The sequence below is a fragment of the Cupressus sempervirens genome, chromosome 10 (assembly GCF_028749045.1).
Source record: "Cupressus sempervirens isolate cs-2001-9-10 chromosome 10, ASM2874904v1, whole genome shotgun sequence".
In the NCBI taxonomy this organism is placed as follows: Eukaryota; Viridiplantae; Streptophyta; class Pinopsida; order Cupressales; family Cupressaceae; genus Cupressus; species Cupressus sempervirens.
Window position 1 is genome coordinate 336,488,484 of NC_143127.1, and position 12,694 is coordinate 336,501,177.

A 12,694-nucleotide genomic window follows, 5' to 3' on the forward strand; every position below is an offset into this window, starting at 1 on the left:
ATCACCCTCAGTATGGCCAAATCTAATGTTTGAATTGTAGAATTGCTTAGTATACTCCTATACACTAGAGTCTTTTTTCTTTACATCTTGAAATTCCCTATACAAACTCACATTTATTTATCATCCTATCTCATGATCTAATCTTCTACTTCGCTCTTCTTTGTCTCTAATTTTTCTAATATTCCCACCATAATGTTGCATGTCATCTCAACTTTTTGAAAGATTACTTAACATTCTTGTTTCCAAATCAAAGAAATTTTACATCTTCATCCTCTCATAAAACAATTCATTTGAATTCAACTTATCATAATAGTTTGGTAGGTTGGAATGTGTCTTCGTATTAACCTTATTTAAGGATCTTAAGATATTTTCATCTTCCTAATCAAATTCAAGTTCTTCCATTTCAATCACTTTTTCTTCACTACTGATATGAACAACATGTCAACCTTTTCTCTAGGCCATCTCAATGGCTTACAGTCGAGCTATAATGTGTCTTAGCAGGCCAAAAACATCTTCATCTCTCATCTCTCCACAACCTCTAGAGTTTAATAAATGATCCATCTCCATGGAAGTCCTTAGTAATTGTAGGTCAGATCTACACTTTGCCACCCAAAAAAATAAATCTATGACTTCATATTCTAAAGAATATGTGATTTCAAAGACAAGAATGAAATTTCAATTTAATACCACTCGGTGTAGTTGCACATAGCTAGACCTCAAAGAGATATATCCAAGCATAAAAAAATATTAACGTAACAAAAGAAAAGAAAAAGGATTAATAAGGAATGTGTAGAATGCAAGATGAGATTTTTACCTTATTGTAGATTCAAGAAATCGCATACAATTGGCCAGCAACATAAAGGATAACATTCCAAGCATACAAGCCTTATTATGAATTGAAATGAAAACTATACTTTAGATCAAATATTTAAGAACTATTTTTTTGTAAGACTACCTAAACAATCAAAAATTGTATTGATATATAGAGCCTTGGATAAAATCAAGTTGATTAGTGAAGATCATATTCACCAATGCAAAGAATATGCATCACAAGTAACATAGGTGAAGACCCAAATCATAAGGATATCCCTTAATAAGATGAGCTATGAAGTGTGATCCCATAAATATATTGGCTATAAGTGTAAGAACATCAAAAATTGCACTAAGAAGCTTTATTAATTAGGAAATTTCTTTTGAGGATTAGAAAACTCAAAATAGTCATTATAACATAAAGGACAAAAAACCATCTATGAGATCACAAATAAGTAGAAATAGATCAAGTTTAAAGCCTAGATGAGGATAAAACATGATATTTTCAACATGTCATGAGATCCAAAATAGCCATCAAACCAACTTGACACTATGAACGTTGAAACTACTAAAAATGAACAAACAAGAACAAAAAAAAAGAAAATGTTGTTGGTTGATGTAATATTTATATGAACACAAGATCCTACTAAATATTTTATTATACTATGCATATGATAGATCTGGTTAATCATGGTTTGGAATTATTAAGAAAAACACAAAAGTTATGTACTTCAAGCACTACTCATTGTTGCTTCTTTTGTTCTTATATGTTAGCCAAGAAATTTTCTTGTGGAATTATGAATCTAAGGTCATATATGGAATGTGATAAGAAAATATGTAGAAAACTAGAATATGTATGGATACCCCTCTATGATATAATGTACCCTTGGTCTACGTATGTATATTTTGAAGAACACATTTTCAATCCTTTGAGTAAATTTCTTGATCATTCACATGATCACATATACCCAAATATTAAATATACTTTGAGGCCAAAAGATCATGATGAAAAACATATAATCGGTCATAACTGGGGAGACTAGTATGATTTCAAGGATTACACAAAGGTTATGGTACATGGATTTGAAGTTATTCATCATGTCCTTCCAATAAAAATACCTAATCAGAATGAAATTTAAGTAATCATTAGGAAATTAGTTGTCCCAATCTATTCACCTTACTTCATATAGGAAGGAATGTCTTATGCTATGATTTTAACTATTTGGAGATTTTGTTATATTGGTTAATAAGGGTTATGACCTTGCTCATTATAATCTATCACAAAATGAATACAACATATTTTTGAGTAATAAGGATTTGATCACTAAAGCCAAATCTTCCTAATACTTTATTTTATAGAATCATCTACCATAAGTTAAGGATGAAATCATAATAAATTAAGAGCATCCTAAGGCTATTTAGAAATTGGATTCCTGTTATAAAGACAACAAGGCTAAAAGAGTAGAAATGAAACAACTTACCAAATTTGAGTATTTTTTCAAGTACAAAAGATCCTTCAACTAAATAAAAATGAGATTATATACCACTTGTACTATTGTTTCATCATATATATTCAAGAAGAGATCCTAAGGGGCTAGGAAAAGATATGTTTGAGACATGACATCTCTTATGAATTTATCACCATAGCTAACCCCAAACATATGAAAGGATAGTGATATATTTATTTTTGAAAAAGGATGCATACTTAATTTGACTAGACCTCATAAACAAGCCCCAAGCTTATCATATTAGAGAGGTCATAGTGGGAACACATCCAATTGATGAAACTAATGACGTAAGGAAATTGGCTTATAATTTTGATCCAAGGAGATGGTGGGTTATTAGAGCCAAAGGTATGTCTAACAACTAACCAACCTTGTAGAGTTAACACATTGGAAGTAATTCACAAGAGACAATACTAGAAAGGAGAGAGAGAAAACAATCTTTATTGACTCATGAAATTTTAACCATATACGCCCAAACATGAGGTCTTATGGGTTATGACCGATACAATGATTCAAATATACATAAAAATACATCTAGCATGTTAGATCTATGATCTCCCTTCTAGATTCCAACTTCTCTCTAGAAACTGATAATGTTAAACTTAGACCCAGACCCATAATTTATATTTTCCAAATTAGCCTACAAAAGACTCTAGATCATCATATGGAGAAATTTGACCAAATAATGGTCTATACGCATCCCAATGATCAATCCAATACATTAAATGATAATTAGAAAGTAAATACATGAGTCAAATCTCAAATAAGGACCAAACATAGGACTTGGTGAAACACAACATTGAACAACATCAACAACAACAACAAACATCATCGAGTCACTTGGGGAATATAGAATAGGAACACTCAGTGAAAGATAAACCTTGGCCACTTAGTAAATGAAGAAAGGAACACATCCATCAAGCCAATAGTAAAGACGTCATTGAGTAGGTCTACAAGAATAACTGAGAATGCATCTAGCAAGAAGGACAACAAAGAAACCCTAGATGCTCATGTGTCAAACAATTGGGGTTGAAAAGAAATGATTCTCCTGAATCATGAGAGTGTCACAACCAAATTTGAATCCAACTCAGATTGAGAAATACATGCAACATCTTCAATTGGTCTATCATTCCACTTTACCAAATACTCACAATAGTTCTTTCCTCTTGTACTATTTCCAAATCTTTGACCCAAAATCTACTCCACCTCTTCAATCTATTTCTTAGGATAATCACTTGGTTCTATCAAATAATCATATAATTCATTATACTTGTAGAAATTAGAAATATTAAATATAGAATATATATCCATATCATCAAGTACGTCAACTTCATAGGTATTACCACTGTCAAACTTCTTCCATATTTTGCAAGGACCAAACTTCTTTATTTCAAACTTTCTATATGTGCCAATGGGAAATCTAAATTTATTAAAATGAACCATCCCTTAATCTCCAACATCAAAGATCATATGTCTCCTTTAATTATCTGTATTCTCCTTATATTTTTTTATTACTTTATTCCAACTTATATTTCACCTCCTTATGCAAAATCTTCATAAATCCAACAAATTCATCACCTTTAGCACTTCTCTTCTCTTCTCCAACAATATCTATCAAATATGAGATACCTCTAGGCTACATCCTAGTAACAATCTCAAAAGGTGACTTTCTAGGACTCCCATTCATGACATTATCATATGCAAACATTAAATCCCAATTACTCATTTTATCCTCAACCAAACATATCAACAGATTACCAAAGTTTATATTTACAACCTCTATATGTCCATCAATTTGAGGATAAAACATAAAACTAAGTCTCAACTTGGTACCAAACTTCTTCCATAAAGTCTTCCAAAACTAACCAACAAACTTATTATATCTGTTAGATACACTAATCCTCACTAATCCATGAAATGCAACAACCTCTTTAAAGAAAAACTTAGTAATAGACACTGCATCAAATGTCTTTTTACATGGTATGAAATGTACCATCTTAGAAAATCTATCAACAATAAAAAATACAAAATCATATCCTCTTGCAGTTCTTGATAAGACAAGAAAAAATTCATATTGATGTCACTCCAAGGTTTCCCAAGTACTGAAATAGGTGTAAACAAGCCAATATTCTAAATTACTCCCTTTTCAACTTGACAAACACAAAAAATCCTTAACAAAATTTCAATAGCCTTATAAAACTATGGCCAATAATACTTCTCCTTTAAGAAAACTCAATGTCTTATCAAGACCAAAATGTCCATCTAATCCACCACTATGTTTCTCCTTGATCAAATTAACTCTCATAGATCCTCTTGTTATACATAACTAAATTCCTTTGAACAACATACCTTCTTGAATAAAATAATCCTCATACTTACCTAGTTGGTCAAGTACTGGTGCTCTGCACTCACTCCATGTCTCAAAAACATTAGGTTCAATTTTATACAAATCCTTCATTTCATCAAAGCCAAGAACTTCAACCTTCATCTCAGTCAACAAAGATCATCTTCTTCTCAATTCATATGTAACTCATTAGATACTCCACTCTTACGCTTGATCACAAATATAAAATTATGTAAATAATCAACCCTGTTCATATGTCTCTGATTAAACTTATGTCAACTTCCCAAATATTGTAAAGTTTTATGATTAGTATACTAAAACAACTCCTTAAGAATCAAATAATTTCTTTGCTTCTTCAAAGCTTGAAAAATATCATAGAACTCTTGATCTTATATAGAACTTTTATTTAACATCATTCAATTTCTCACTAAAGAAAGCAATAGGTTTATCATCTAGACTCAAGATAACTCCAATTGCACTACCATTTGAGTCACATTCAACTTGAAATACTTTATTGAAATCGGGTACACAGGTAATTTGGTAACTTTTTGTTTCAAAGTATAAAAACTCTTAGAAGCCCCGTGTCCACTTGAAATCCCTTTTATCTCCCCACATTATCTCAGTTATAGCATTATAGATAGAACTAAAATTCTAGATAATTTTCTATAGAAACTTACTATGCCATGAAATTATCTTACTTGACTTAGATTCTTGGTTCTACGCCACTCAAGATTTTTTTTACCTTCTCAAAATCCATCATCAAACCATCGATTGAAATCATGACTACCAAATACACAATCTACTTTTTAATGAATAAATACTTCTTCAAGTTAATTGACAACTTCTCCTCTTTCAATCTATATAACACTTGACTAATATGCTCAAGATGTTCTTCTTTAGTCTTATTGAGTATTAAAATATCATCCAAATAAATAACCACAAACTTACCCAAGAATTTCTTCAAGACTATATTCATCAACCTCATGAAAGTACTTGGTGCATTAGACAAACCAAAGGGCATAACCAAGAATTCATACAAACATTCTTTTGTTTTGAAAGTATTCTTCCACTCATTACCTTCTCTTATTCTTACTTGATGAAAACCAACTTTAGATATTATTTTGTCAAATATCTCGCTCTAGTCAAACAATCCATTATATTGTCCATCCCCAGCATAGGAAATGTACATTTCACTATTATCTTCTTAATAGCTCTACAATTAGTAACATTCACCATTCTCTATTATTCTTAGTTATCAATATAGTAGGTTAAGCACATGGAGTCAAACTCTCTTTGACCAAACCTTTTTTCAATATTTCATGCACTTGTTTGTTAAGTTCTTCATTCTCAATAGGTGCCAATATATATAGCACTTTATTTAGAGAAATAGCTCTAGGAATGATGCAAGATAATCCTAGTTTGCACTGTTATCCTACATATTTTCCTAACTTCTTGTTTTGTTGAGTTACAATGCCTTGCATTTTTGAGCTCCTTAGTTGTTTCCAAGTTAGTAGTGATTTTCAAGCTTCTTGGTTTATGTTGAGTTTGCAATTGTTGTCAAGTTCATAGTTGTTATTGAGTTCACAATAGTTGCTGAGATTCCTAGTTGTTTTCAAGTTCATTGTGGTTTTTGAGTTCCCAATTTCTACTAAGTTCCTTTAGTCACCAATTTTTCTTTGGTTGTCATGTTTGTTTAGATCTTGAGTGTCAGTAATTGGTTTGGGTCCTTCATTCATCAAGTTGTCTATGTCTAGTTCTAGTTTGGGTCGACCTTGCAAGTTGATTTATATTTTGTATTTAATATCTATTGTGAGCCCACTTGTGGCCTATCCTAGCATTTAATATAAGAGTTTATTTTGTTGTATTTTCAATAGGATAACTTGTGGCCATGCATGTATTTAATAAGGTTTTTGGTAGAATTGTAAAGAGGAAGTTAGGAGTAAGTATGTAGGAAGAGCAGAAGTAAGTTGAATAGGGAAGTTTGATCTTTGTGGATTGAATCTAATTTGTAATGTGGTCATAACCCAAAAGTCCTTATAGCTAGGCATGTATTTGATTACTTGATGAATCTATGAACGCATTTTTTCCTCTATCTCCTAAGTTTTCTATTATTTGGTGTTTATTTTCTCCTATTGTGTTTACTCTTGTAGGTGGTTTGGATAGTTGGGTGTGCCTTTAGCCCTAGCTATCTCATTTCCTCTCTGCGTCAGGTGGTATTAGAGTAGAGGTTCATCTTTATGGAGATTGGATCATGTAGAACCCTAAGTGAATTTGGGTTGTAGGGTTGCAAATATGCAAATTTGACCTGTACCTTGCAAGGGGTTATAGTCTTCTAGGAACCTAATTGTAAAGATGGTTTGAGGTAGAGGAAATGCTAGTAATGTTGTGTTGGATACATTGAGACAAATTGCAGCCAGATTAGATGTTGTAGAGATAGCCTAGAAAAGAGGAGCACAACTTGATGATGTGAGCGATGATGAAGCAACAACAACAAACCCTATTCCAAAGCCTAAAGAAGATCAAGATGAGGCAAGGTTCTTGAGAGTGTTGTCTAGGGAAAATTCAAAGTCAGTTGTAGAAGATATTCCTTATGATGGAAAATTGGATACCAATGTTGCCTTGGATTGGATCTCTAAAATGGAAAAGTTCTATGACTATGAGAACACTCCTAATAATAGGAGATGGTAAAGGTTGCAATTACAAGGTTGAAAGGACATACCTCGCTATGGTGGGAGAATTTGTAGATTGATAGATAATGGAGAGGAAAGGACAAGATAAGGACTTGGTAGAAGATGTTGAAGAACGTAAAGAACAATTTCCTTCCTACTGATTACCAAGTAAGTTTTTTGGGAAAGATGTAGAATTTGAGAGAAAGAGATATAACTATGAAGGAGTATACTAAGAAATTCTATACATTGCACATCAGATCTGTACATGTGGATGACGATGTTGAGAAAATTGCTAGATATCTAAATGGATTGAGATCTAGAATTCAAGATGAGATATTTTTTGTGAAATTGGAAAGTGTGGAAGAAACATATCAATATACCTTGAAAGCTTAGGAGATCTTGACAAAGAAGCATGAACAAAGACAAAGAGGTAGAGGTATATCTTATGGAAAAGGTGGTAGATCTAACAATTCTATGCAAGATAAGGGAAAATATGAATGGAAGAATGATGATAAATGCAAGATCGAGTGGAAATGTGATGATTCCTACCAAGGAGGTACTTGTTCTTACCGAGGAAAAGGTAATTCTTATTATAAAGGTGATTTGCATTGTAATTGTTTTAGATATGGTAAAGAAGGGCATAGATCCTCTGAAAGTGGAAAAGGTAATAGAAATGTTGTGGTACAAGGAGACACTAAGGGATCACCAAGTGGACCTGAGGCTAGAGAAAAATTAATGATGAGAAGAACCTTATGTAATAAGAGGAGTGATGAGGAACTTGTCCTAAGGAAAAGTCTTTTCAAGACTAGATGTAAGAATGATGGAAAGTATTGCAAGGTGATCATTGACAATAGAAGTTTTGCAAATTTGGCATAAAAGAATTGGTTACAAAGTTATAGTTGTAGAGGTTAGAGCATCCTAAATCCTATCATGTTTCATGGATCAAAGATGAGCATAAGATATTTTTAAGTGAACAATGCATTGTGAAATTCAAAATTGGACATTACTTTGATGAAGTTTTGTGTGATATTATTCCTATGGACTGTTGTCATATTATGTTGGGTAGACCTTGACAATATGATAGATATGTTATACATGATGGAAGATTTAATCAATATACTCTCTGGGTGAATGGGCAAAAGAAAATATTGTTGCCTTTGATTAAAAGTCTAGATGAGGTTAAGTGTACTAGTGTGGGAATTTGTATGATAATGGAAAGCAATTTGAAAAGGAAATGAACAAGAATCAAATCTATTTTTCCATAATTCCAAGGAGATCGAGTTGTGGTAGTAGTAACTAAGTATCAAAAAATAGTGTTAATTGAGTGTTAGTCAATAGTGATTGAGTGACATAAGCTAGTGGTAACTAAGTGACAGTAGAAACAAGTAGTATTTACCGAGTACCAATAGAAATTACTAAATTGATGAATGAGTATAAATATATTATTGCAGAAGATATACCTAATGGTTTACCTCTAATGAGAAGTATAAGTCATTGTATGGATTTAATTCCTGGAGCTATTTTTACAAATAAAGCACCATATAGATTGAAACATGCTAAGAATGAAGAACTTAACAGACAAGTACATGAGTTATTATAGAAATGTTTGATCAGAGAAAGTTTGAGTTCATGTGTTGTACCTACCATATTAGCACCTAAGAAGAATGGAGAATGGAGAATGTGTACTAAAATGAAAGTTTGAGTCCACTCAAATGAAAATTAGCCTTAACACATTTTAGCATATTTAATTCTCTATAGGATTGAATGTTTGATCCAAGAATTTCAACAAAAATAATAATTTAATATGGGTAGTGACGATAGAATTTAGAATATTCATTCCTCTAATAAATCCCATTTTATTTTGAGAGAATTTTATCAAATACCAACTTAATCTTATTAATCATATTTTTGTAGAGAAGATTTTTAGAGAGTATTGCATAGGCTAATAAGTGTAAAATATGTCATTTTGTTACTATTCATCACCTAAAGTCCCAAAAATTCTAAAAGAAAATTTTAGAAAAACCATTAGGACTAGGTCCTTTATAAGCTCCAAAAGAGAACATTGCATATTTGACTACTTAAAATCAAACATGATCCATTAGTGTTTAATTAGATTGATCCTTCAAAATCTATGGGATTGGTGAAATAGCACCAAGGCCTTCAACTAGGATCAAGTGGGTAGGGAGATAGAATACAAGGACATATGGATTTCATCGAATCAAATGGAGTCTAATGGAACCAATAATGGCCTTTGGAGAAAAATATACCAATTTAACGAATAATGGTCCTAGGGGTCATAGGACTAATTGCTAATGGAAGGGGGGTCAAAAGTACCTAGAGGATCTAAAATAGTTTGAGAGGGCTTATAATAATGATTTAAAGTCATTCATTAATTTTTTATTGGTAAGAATTCCCAAAGAGTTGATAGATAATAGGTTACAATTCAAAAATCTAAATTGTAACAGTTACCTAGATTTAGGAGGGAATGTCTGTTTAATTTTATTATGCATTTTTTTTTCTACTTCTAACCTTTTGGATTCATTTTGGGAAGTTGAAATGAATTTTTAAATGTCTTTTTATGGATGGAGAAGCAAGAATACTAAATATATACATGAGTGTATGGCTGAAAGTGGAGATTTTTACAATAAAATCAAAGGTTTTCTTATGATTATAGGTTGTTATTGATTGTTATTGATTGAATATCACATTTGGGTGGTTGGATAATATTAATGGTCATATTTTAAGTCTCTACATAATTTTTTGATCTATTAATACATTAAAATCTGATATATACTGACTAGTGCAAGGAAATCAAGGTTTTAATTAACTGGTTTTGGTAGAACTTTGGATTTTGGAGTTCATTTCTTTAATGGATTTATGATTCTCAAGGAATGGGATACTAATAACATTTGCATTAATTTAATAACATATTTCATGCAAGAAAACTAAGATTTCATGGACTTAACATCAAATAAAGGAGGAGGTCATAGAGGTAGAATATTTGGAGGAGGAAGAGGCACAAGTGTGTTTACAAGTAGGTGTTTTCATTGTAATGATGTAGGTAACCAATCTTTTAGATGTTCTAAATGGAAAGTAATAGATAAGGGAAGATATAGGAGAGTTAATTTCATACAAGAAGATGAAAAGAAAGAAGTACCAAAGATACTTACAACACACCCTCAAATTGATGGTGAATTCCTTATGATAAGGCAAGGAGAAAGGCTTCATCAAGAGCCAAAGGTAACCATTTTGAAGACCAATTTCTTAAGCTATGGTAAATTATGCAAATTTATTATGGATTTGGGAGAACATGACAAATTGGTTTCAATTGATATGGTGACTAAAAGATCAAGTAATGTGTAATGTCATTCCTATGTATTGTGGGCATATAAATTTGAGAAGACCATGGAAACATCTAAGGAGAACAATTCACAATGGATATATAAACAAATACATAGTGCATAAAGATGGTAGAAAATTTAAGTTCACTTCATTACCTTGTGGTGAACATAACGACAATATTTATTTTGGAGATAAAGTGCAGCTAAATATGCATGAATTGAGGAAGGATGATATAGGTTTGACAAAGGATAAAATGAGACACCAAAGTCTGAATTTTTTAGAGGCACAAATTAGACAAATGGGGTGCTATAAGGGTAAAAGTCAAAGGTAGTGATAAAGATTCAGTTGAGAAAGGTATGGCAGAACTTAATCATAGAGTGAAGGCAGAAATCAAGGAGTAGCAACTTAGAGAAGACAATCTCATGAAAGGGATACCAAATCACCTTTTATTATCTAATTTTGGTTAAAGGTTTTGTGCAAGTTATAAAAGATACAAAGTTACATTGGGAGACTTCATCTCCTATGCAAGGGAATAGAAGAAAGGAGGACAATTGCAAATGTAAGGCATGATGAATTCTTGGGGCAAGAATTCCTTCATTCCTAAGGAGTATGGTGTAGGAGAACCAAGGCCTTCAACTAGGATCAAGGAGGTAGGGAAAAAGCATACGAGTACATATGTACTTTATCAGATCAAATGGAGTCTATTGGAGCTAATGATGGCCTTTGGAGTAACTTACACCAATTTAAAGAATAATGGTCCTAAGGGTCATAGGACTAATTGCTAATGTAAGGAGGGTCAATAATACCCAAGGGATCTAAAATGGTTAAAGAGGAATTATCATAATGATTTAATTATCAAAGTTTGATACATCAGAAGTCACAAAGAGTTGATAAATAATAAGTTACAAATTCAAAAATCTGAATTGTAATGGTTACCTAGATCTAGGAGGGAAAGTCTATTTTATTTTATTTAGCATTTATTTTTAACTTCTAACCTTTTAGATTTATATTGGGATGTTTAAATACATTTTTAAATGTCTTTTTACAAATGGAAAAGCAAGAATAGTGAATATCTACATGATTGTACGACTAGAAGTGGTGATTATTACAATAAAATCAAAGGTTTTCTCATAAGTTTGTGTTGTTATTGATTCTTATTGATTGAATATCACATTTGGGTGGTTGGAAAATATTAACATAGTCATATTGTAAGTTTCTACATTTTATTATTGATATATTAATACATAAAATCTAATCTATACTAACTAGTGCAAGGAAATAAAGCTTTTAGATAATTGGTTTTGGTAGAAGTTTGGATTTTAGAGTATGTTTTTTGAATGGATTTATAATTATCAAGGGATTTTCCAAAAATTACATTTTAATTAATATACTAAAACATTTCATGAAACTAAGATGTGTAGGGTACCCTAGGAGTTTTGTGGAGTAAAGTGAAGGAAACTTGAGGCTAGCCTATAGAAACAAGAGTTAGAGCTGAATTTTTTTATATTTTTATGATTGGAGAAATTGTAGGACATCAAGGATGTGTTTTAGGATAAACTAATTCATCGCAAAAATGATTGGGGTAAGTTGAAAGAAGAAACTCTCATTTTTGGGCCTATTTGAGGAGGGTTTTGAGGTTTCCATAGAAAATAAAGTTGTATACTAAAATTTACTATAGAATCCTATAATTGGGACTGAAATACAATACTGTCCAAAGTTTGGTAGATTAGGGTTAAGTATTTCTAGTAATTTCTTTGTAAAGTGGTAGTTTTTAAGCTTAAAAAGGGTGATATATTGGTACCTAGAAAGGAAACAATCCAAAACAACCTTGTACATTTTTTTAATATGTCTTAGAGAAGAAAAATGGTATCTTAAAATGTTATTTATTTTTTAGTTGTTTTGAAAAGTGTGAGAAAATGGGAAAAAATAGTCTTGGTTGTCCTAATTTGAGCAAAACTAGGCCTATAAGGAGCAATTTGAGGTTTAAGGGTAAAATCCTTACCTATAAGCTTGAAACTCATTGA